Genomic DNA, 8556 nt, shown 5'->3' with positions numbered 1-8556 from the left:
TCTTCATCTGATATGGCATTTATTGGAATCATTTTTCAATAACAGGGCTAGGTTTTTCCTATTTTTTCCAAAAACATTTTTTTCCTGTTATTTTACACAAACCATTGTTAAACGAAAAAAAAAAATGACGTCATTATAGATTTCGCCTATGATATTTTCGCGGACACGAATTATAAGTGTTACGTTTTCAATTTTAAATAATCAAGAAGTAATGATGATATTCTTTTAATTTGTCCGTCTAAACACTTGTTCAGGTAATTCGAATTACAATGTAGAAAGTGTTCATACCATAGTTAAATTCGAATTGAAACGAATTAACTAACTCGCATTAACAAAAACGCATTTCTAATGCGAACTGGATAATGCGAATTATCAAATTCGAATTCGATTCGAATTAAAAGTGTGTGAACGCGATTAGCGAATTCGATTCGCATTCGCATTCGATTCGAATTCAATTCGGATTAAATGTACGTGTGAACGAGCCCTCAGGCATAAATATCAATTAGAGGACGGGCCATGTATTCTGCTTGCAAGTGATACACCAGAATGTAAATGCAGTACCGAAAAGAATATCACTCTAAATAGGCTTTATAATACGTTCATAATATCTTTTATCTATTAGATTATAAAAAAATGAAAAACAAAATTCAACCAAAACAATCACCGTAAAACAAATATGATAGACAGCGACCAACGACAACCACTGAAATACAGGCTCCTGTATTGATACAGGCACATACAGGATGGGGGGGAATTAAAAATGTTTGCCAGCACCCAACCCTCCCCTAACCTGCGACAGTGATGAAACAGCACAACATAAAAGCAAAATGTAATAAAATGCTTCGCTGGGGCGCAGCTTGATACGACCGCAGAGGTCGAACCCTGAACAGTTGGGGCAAGTATGGACACAAAATTCAAGCTTGATACAGCTATGACTTTGGATTGTCATTAAATATTTGACACAGCATAGGTTTCTGACACAGGATGAATGTGGTGTAAGAACTGGAAAAAATTTAATTTACCTATTATGGTGGAATATCCATAAACTAAATTGTTTGTTAATTTCAATATATCAAAGAATATGTAGAATTCAATGTTTGATGTAATGTAATAAAGTTGAAATTTGGACCGTTTTTGTTCAATGTGGACCAATTTGGTAACATGTATAAATAATCAAAAATCTAAATACATGGGAGCCCATTTAAATACATCATAAAGGTATTAAAATAGAAAGTGACATCATAGTCATGGCTAAAAATAAACAAAAATCCTTAATCAGCAACATTTAAAGTAATATCTAAAAATAAAATTCCTTTGTAACCATAAAAGCCCATTTAAATACATCATAAAGATATTAAAATAGAAAATGACATCATAGTCATGGCTAAACATAGCAAAAAACCCTTAATCAGCATCATTTAACAGTAATATCTAAAAATGGAAATTACATCATAAAGGTATTAAAATAGAAAATGACATCATAGTCATGGCTAAAAATAAACAAAATCCTTAATCAGCATCAGCAACATTTTATAGTAATATCTAAAAATAAAATTCCTTTGTAACCATAAAAGCCCATTTAAATACATCATAACAGATATTAAAATAGAAAATGACATCATAGTCATGGCTAAACATAGCAAAAACCTTAATCAGCATCATTTAACAGTAATATCTAAAAATAAAAATTTCTTTGCAACCATAAAAGTAAAATAGAAAATGACATCATAATCATAGCTAAAAATAAACAAAAATTTTTTTTATTGGCAAATTTTAAATGGAGTTTATTATACTAAAACAATAAATTTGCAACCATAAACATGATAAAACCCCATTTAAACACATCATAAAAGTATTAAATAATTCAACTACATCATAAGGCTATAAAAATAGAAAATGACTTCATAGTCAAGGCTAAAGGTAAACAAAAAACCTTCATCAGCAAAATTTTATATTGGCAAATTTCCAATGAAGTTTATTACACTAAAATTGTTGGCAAATTTCCAATGCATTTATTAACAATAAAGTTATTGGCAAATTTCCAATTTACATAATTTAAAAGCAGTGTAGATGAGATATTTAAATGAGTTTGAATTACCAACCTTACACTGCTTTTAAATAATGTTCTTTACTCAATTATTTGTCTATTAAAATGGAAACCCTTGTTTTTTAAACTTTTTTCCCCTTATTCCTTTAACATTAGAGCCATAACCACCCCCCCCCCCCCCCCTCCCCCCCCCCAAAGCCAATTATTACTTTCCAATGTAACCTAAATTTCCAATATACATAATTTTAAATTTCAATTCCTCATGATATATAACCGTATCATTATTATTTTCTTTCATATATAAATCTGAAACAACCATCTTTAAATGGAAAATTTTAAAGAAAAAAAAAGGAAAAAAAAAAATCCTACCCCCCACACATTTTTTCAACCCCCTTTTGAATCATCATCCCCCACCTCAATCACAACCTTCAATTTGTGGTATGGTACATTGCAATACAATTTCACAGAGATCCATACACTTGAACACAAGTTTTTGTTGCAAACTAAAAAAATCCTTATTTTCGACCAATATTTGGCCCCTTATTCATAAATGTTTGAGCAATTAACCCAAAAACTCAATTCCTACTTTCTCTTCGAGATAAAAAATAACTAACTTAAAATGTAAATTTTAAACAAAAAAAAAAGGAAAAAAAAATTACCCCTTTTTTGACCCCCGCCCCCCCCCCCTTATGATTCATCACCCCCACCCCCCTTTCCCCCCAAACCAAGCTCAATAACAGCCTTGCCTTTGTGGTATGGTACCTTGTAATACAATTTTAGAGAGATCCATACACTTGAACACAAGTTATTGTCTAGAAACTAAAAAATGCTTATTTTAAACCCCTTTTTAGGCCCCTTATTACTAAACGTTTTGGGCAATTACCACAACACTCAATTCCAGCTTTCCCTTTGTGAAATGGAACCTTGTAGTAAAATTTCAGAAAGATCCATACACTTACACACAAGTTATTGTCATGAAACTAGAAAAATGCTTGTTTTTTGCCCCCTTTTGGCCCCTTATTCCTAAAATTTTGAGGCAATTAACCCCAAAATCAATCCCAGCATTGACCCTTTGTGATATGGAATCTTGTGGTACAATGTCAAAGAGATCCATATGCTAACACACAAGTTATGTCTGGAAGTTACAAAAATGCTTATTTTCGGCCCCTTTTTGGCCCCTAATTCCTTAATTGTTGGTACCATAACCCCCAAAATCAATCCCCACCTTCCTATTGTGGTATTGAACCTTATGGTAAAATTTCATAGAGATCCATTCACTTAAACTAAAGTTAGAGTGCGAAAACTAATGTGTATTCGGACGACGACGCCGGACGACGACGACGACGACGACGACGCCAACGTCATACCAATATACGACCTCAAAATTTTTTTGCGGTCGTATAAAAATCGTTTGAAAAGGGTTTGATACATCAGACCGACACAAAGCACAACAACAACGTACCGATCCCAGAGTATTCGCAATTTCTGAAAGCTATATCAAGGCTAGTTACAACTTATAAATAAATAACGTTTCCCAGACAAATATAAATAATTTATTTTCAAAAGAAAACACTATCTGAAACATTTCACATTGATAATATATTTTATGTTTTAGAATAGCAATTACATTTTTCTTTGTTGACGTAATTCTAGTCGTTTGCTTTTTTTTTTAGCAAATCTGTCAAATCGTGACAGATTTTTTTTTATAACAAGTAAATAGGAATGTGTTTCGCCCCTTTTTCTGTGTTTATATAAATTATTGAGAAGCAAAGTTCACCTTGAAGGTTTTGTTTTATCTTTTCTGGTCTTTTTTTTTTTTTGTCAAATAACTCCTTAAATATTAATGCATCCTTTGCTTTAAAATCTATCGTTTTGAACGTTCCTGATAGAAGTTAATTCTGGAAAGCGCTTTAGACGCACCAATTTATTATAAGTGTTATTTTTATTACAAATAAGAAGATGTGGTATGAGTGCCATAATACGCTTTTATCAAAACTTATAATATATACCCTTGGACGATTTTTAGCTTGATTGTTGAAGATTGTATGTCGCCCTCTGGATGTCTTTTGTTATTTTTGTAGTTGGTTGATAGTTGAAGATTGTATGTCGACCTCTGTATGTCTTTTGGTTATTTTGTAGTTGGTTGATTGTTGAAGATTGTATGTCAACCTCTGGATGTCTTTTTGTTATTTTTGTAGTTGGTTGATTGTTGAAGATTGTATATCGACCTCTGGATGTCTTTTTGTTATTTTTGTAGTTGGTTGATTGTTGAAGATTGTATGTCGACCTCTGAATGTCTTTTGGTTATTTTGTAGTTGGTTGATTGTTAAAGATTGTATGTCGACCTCTGGATGTCTTTTTGTTATTTTGTAGTTGGTTGATTGTTGAATATTGTATGTCGCCACTGGGTGTCTTTTGGTCATTTTTGTAGTTGGTTGATTGTTGAAGATTGTACGTCGACCTCTGGATGTCTTTTGTTTATTTTGTAGTTGGTTGATTGTTAAAGATTGTATGTCGACCTCTGGATGTCTTTTGGTTATTTTGTAGTTGGTTGATTGTTAAAGATTGTATGTCGACCTCTGGATGTCTTTTTGTTATTTTGTAGTTGGTCGATTGTTGAAGATTGTATGTCGACCTCTTGTTGTCTTTTGGCTTTTTTATAGTTGGTTCATTGTTGAAGATTGTATGTCGACCTCTGGATGTCTTTTTGTTATTTTGTAGTTGGTTGATTGTTGAAGATTGTATGTCGACCTCTGGATGTCATTTTGTTATTTTTGTAGTTGGTTGATTGTTGAAGATTGTATGTCGTCCTCTGGATGTCATTTTGTTATTTTTGTAGTTGGTTGATTGTTGAAGATTGTATGTCGACCTCTGGATGTCATTTTGATTATTTTTGTAGTTGGCTGATTGTTGAAGATTGTATGTCGACCTCTGGATGTCATTTTGGTTATTTGCAGTTGGTTGATTGTTGAAGATTGTATGTCGAGTTCCTGATGTCTTTTGGTTATTTTTTGTAGTTAGTTGATGTCTCATTGACGTTTATCAAATTTCCCTTTAATCTATAAAAAAAATCAGACGTCCCGCTACTTATGATCAAACATGATCTCTGCCTTTTTATATGCTTCCAACGCCGTATAATCCAACGTATCGGTGAAACGCCTATGCCTCATACCACTAACCAACCTACATACATTTATACGTTTCTGGTCTACACATTTATACGTTTCGACTCTACCAATATACATCATTTTAAACCTCAATTTTGTTGATTTTCTAGTTCTAATGGTTCCATATTTTTACAGAGAAGCACAGGAATAGAGGTATGATGAATCACATAATTACTAACGCTACCAAGTATTGTTCGTCGTAACCAGCCGTGACCCCTGCTTCCTACCATAACTAACGACGCCTTTTCTTCTTCGGCTACTTTAACTATTTGTTCACCTGGGTGTCCGTGTACTATTCTAAACTTGAAATCAACCTGCAATTGTAAAAGTATTGTTTAACTAAACCATACCCCTATAGTTAAGAAGCTAGATTTCACAATCAAATCGGAGTCTTGACAAGCTAGATAATACTGAAAGACATTGTTGTGATAAAAATGTAAAAGTTTGAATAGCTTTAATATCTAGGTGACCACGGATATGTTCCGCTTTTTCATATACTCAATATTTCCTCGATAACGATTTAACGGTGATGGCGGGTTCAGCTGCTTACCTTTTCGAAGCACCTGCCTTTATTCCAATGTTTAAAATTTGTGTGGGTTCGGGTTGCTCAATCTTAAGTAATCTGTAATTTTCTTGACCTTCCTTTTAGGATTTTTTTCTTCTGGTTATTATTAATATAGTCAGTCCTTTAACTTGCTATTTTTAGTATCCCCTTCGGTATCTTCGTACATTTGTATTCCCCTTTTGTATCTTCATATATATTTTATCCCCTTTATACAATGTTTCTCCGTATATTTTTAAAACAAGTAAGTCTTACACTGATATCTTTGAGTCTGTCTGTATATGTCTTCTCTACTTCACTTGCCTTTTCTTTCATTTTTTCTAATAATTCGTGTATAACGCCTGGACCTAAAACAACATGGCAATTAAGTTAAATTTTCCATTGATAGAGAACAAACAATTAATGATTTTCATAGCGATTACTTCTAAATTACACTTGCCTTGGACATTTTGACATCAGTATTTTGAAAAAATAACAAATATGGTTTGAAGAAATCAAAATGTATAGAATTTTATTATTGTTGACTATCAGAGTTTACGAAACCCCATACTGACCTTTCAAAACTATATAGTAACCACGTAAAAACCGGAGAGTATCAAATCATGACATTGATATGGAGAAACTCATAAATTTAAGAGGGGCCTGATGGGTTATTTTCGTTCTTCGTGATCGGCGCATTTTCGCTATCGTGATCCGTTTTTCTACAGATTTATACTCTTTTTATATTTTCGTGATCCGTGATCATGGAAATTTATTTTCTGTGAATCGTGATTGACAAAAAAATCAACTCGTGAATCGTGATGAGACACCCCACCAAGCCCCTCATTTAAGCGCTGCTCTTTCTAACTAACTACAGTTATTTATATAGTTGAAGTTCTCCCAAATTTTGTATCACATGACGAAGAATGACAAAACATTCTTCTAGTTAATTAAAAAATAAAAACTCACTGGCATCAGTAAAGTTATATTCCTCTGGAACATTCACCAGCAGAAGTTTATCACCAGGTATCTGCACGCGATCAATGTAATCTACAATTAATATATTTACCATGTAGTGCCAATACAAATTTTGCCTGCTATTCCCTACTGTCATTTTCATAAATTTATTACATATAGTTTTAAAAACCATTTTTTAAAAACTTATAAAATCCTTGTTATGTTTCATAGTTTTTGAAAGAAAAAACTAGAGGTGCCAATGTTAAATTTATGAAAAATCTAGAGAGAATCATTTCCCGCCAACTTTTTAATTAATTATATTTCAAAAACAAGGACGCGGACCTTTCATTTTGTTCTTCTTTTTAAGTTCCGTTATTTATTTACTATCAACTTATAACCGTCTTTTAAAAAGCTTATTATTTTGAAACAGAAGAGCGAACATCCTTAATGATTTGCATATCTACAAATACTTGAATATGAACATTTTAGTTCTACACGACTATATTATACAAGAAATACTATTGGAAAAGAAAATTGTTGTGCCGTTCTACTTGCGCGATCAACTAAACCGTTGTTCATTTTTTATTTGTGAAGGAAGCTGGATTGCCCGGAGAAATTGGCCAAATATTCAAAATGACAAAAGTTATTCAGTCCCAATAAGGGTAAATTGTGAATCAGCGGATGATTTCTGTCATTTCAGATTTTGTTATTTAAAGAATGGAAAAGTAACCATGAAGACGTAATTTGTTGATATAACTTCTCTTCATAACTTACAAAATATACAATCGCAAAAGGTAATATATACATTAAAAATATAAATCATTATAAGAAAATCCTGGGACTATTATACTAACTAAAAGATTAGTATAATCATGATAAAAGTCCAAGAAAAATCTTATCAATTTTAAATCAAATTTACTGTAATTTTCATTTGTAGGTTTATGTGTTATCTGTCATGAATATGTAAATGGGAATAAATGAAGTTTAAACTTTTTAGGAAAGTTATTCACATACATATGTCGACAATCAATAAGCGCAGTATTTCAAGGTCTTGCTCACCTGGTTTTTATATGAATACAGCCCCTCGGTAAACATTTTATAAAACTTACAGTCAATAAAACTCTAAAGTTTTTGTTAAGATTTGTTATTAAACAGCCCAAATGGCATTTGTATATTTTATTGTAATATGATACTTATAATATATCTTATGAACAATTAGACAGCACCTCTGTATTTTACACTACAAAATATTAATAGATAATAAATACAAAGAAACATGTATACACACATATCTTACACATAACCAATTTATAAATACAACACGATATATTTCTGTGACCTTCGAGTTTATAGAAGTTAATCCCAAGCAGTTCTACAAAATATAATTAACGTTAACTTGATTTGTTTATAGCTGTGTAGTAAGAGATCTGAGTAATAAAGAACTATTTAAATCTAGCTTACATTTAAGTGCATTATCCGAATGGACGCTTCCGTCTACTGCAACCACAACAACTCTCCCTGCTGCCATAGTTTCTTCTAATAGCGTCACCGTCAACGTTAATAATAAAGTTGATATCCAGTTATATTAAATCTAAATCGAAACTAATTATCACTCAAGGTAGTAAATATTCCAGTGTGTATTGATTGTAATTCTACGCCTTGTGTATATTGATTTATAATAGGTCAGTTGACACTATAAGAACTTCTCTACACCGGATCAAATATTGAGGCGTTCACATGAGAATTAAAAGGTTGCAACATCAAATATGTTCGCCGAGCGAAGCAGCAAAATATATAATGTGGCTATTTTAGCTTTTTATAGAAAAAATGTCAGATTTTATAGA

General features: G+C 32.0%; 1 long non-coding RNA gene across 4 annotated transcripts; it reads right to left on the bottom strand.

The window, feature by feature from the left end:
- Positions 1-3584: 3584 nt before the first annotated feature.
- Positions 3585-8402, bottom strand: LOC127706075 (uncharacterized). 4 transcript variants are annotated; one of them, XR_007984244.1, is made up of 5 exons: positions 8174-8402; positions 6725-6805; positions 6032-6123; positions 4567-5528; positions 3585-4508 (listed from the first exon to the last, which is right to left on the bottom strand). It is a non-coding gene; the product is annotated as an uncharacterized LOC127706075 (long non-coding RNA). The 4 variants fall into 4 exon arrangements; XR_007984212.1 differs by having other exon boundaries at positions 3585-4392; positions 4509-5528; positions 8174-8400; XR_007984276.1 differs by having other exon boundaries at positions 3585-4334; positions 8174-8400.
- Positions 8403-8556: the final 154 nt, after the last annotated feature.

Source organism: Mytilus californianus, unplaced genomic scaffold, assembly GCF_021869535.1.
Source record: "Mytilus californianus isolate M0D057914Y unplaced genomic scaffold, xbMytCali1.0.p SCAF_1, whole genome shotgun sequence".
In the NCBI taxonomy this organism is placed as follows: Eukaryota; Metazoa; Mollusca; class Bivalvia; order Mytilida; family Mytilidae; genus Mytilus; species Mytilus californianus.
This window is presented reverse-complemented; position numbering and strand designations above follow the sequence as displayed.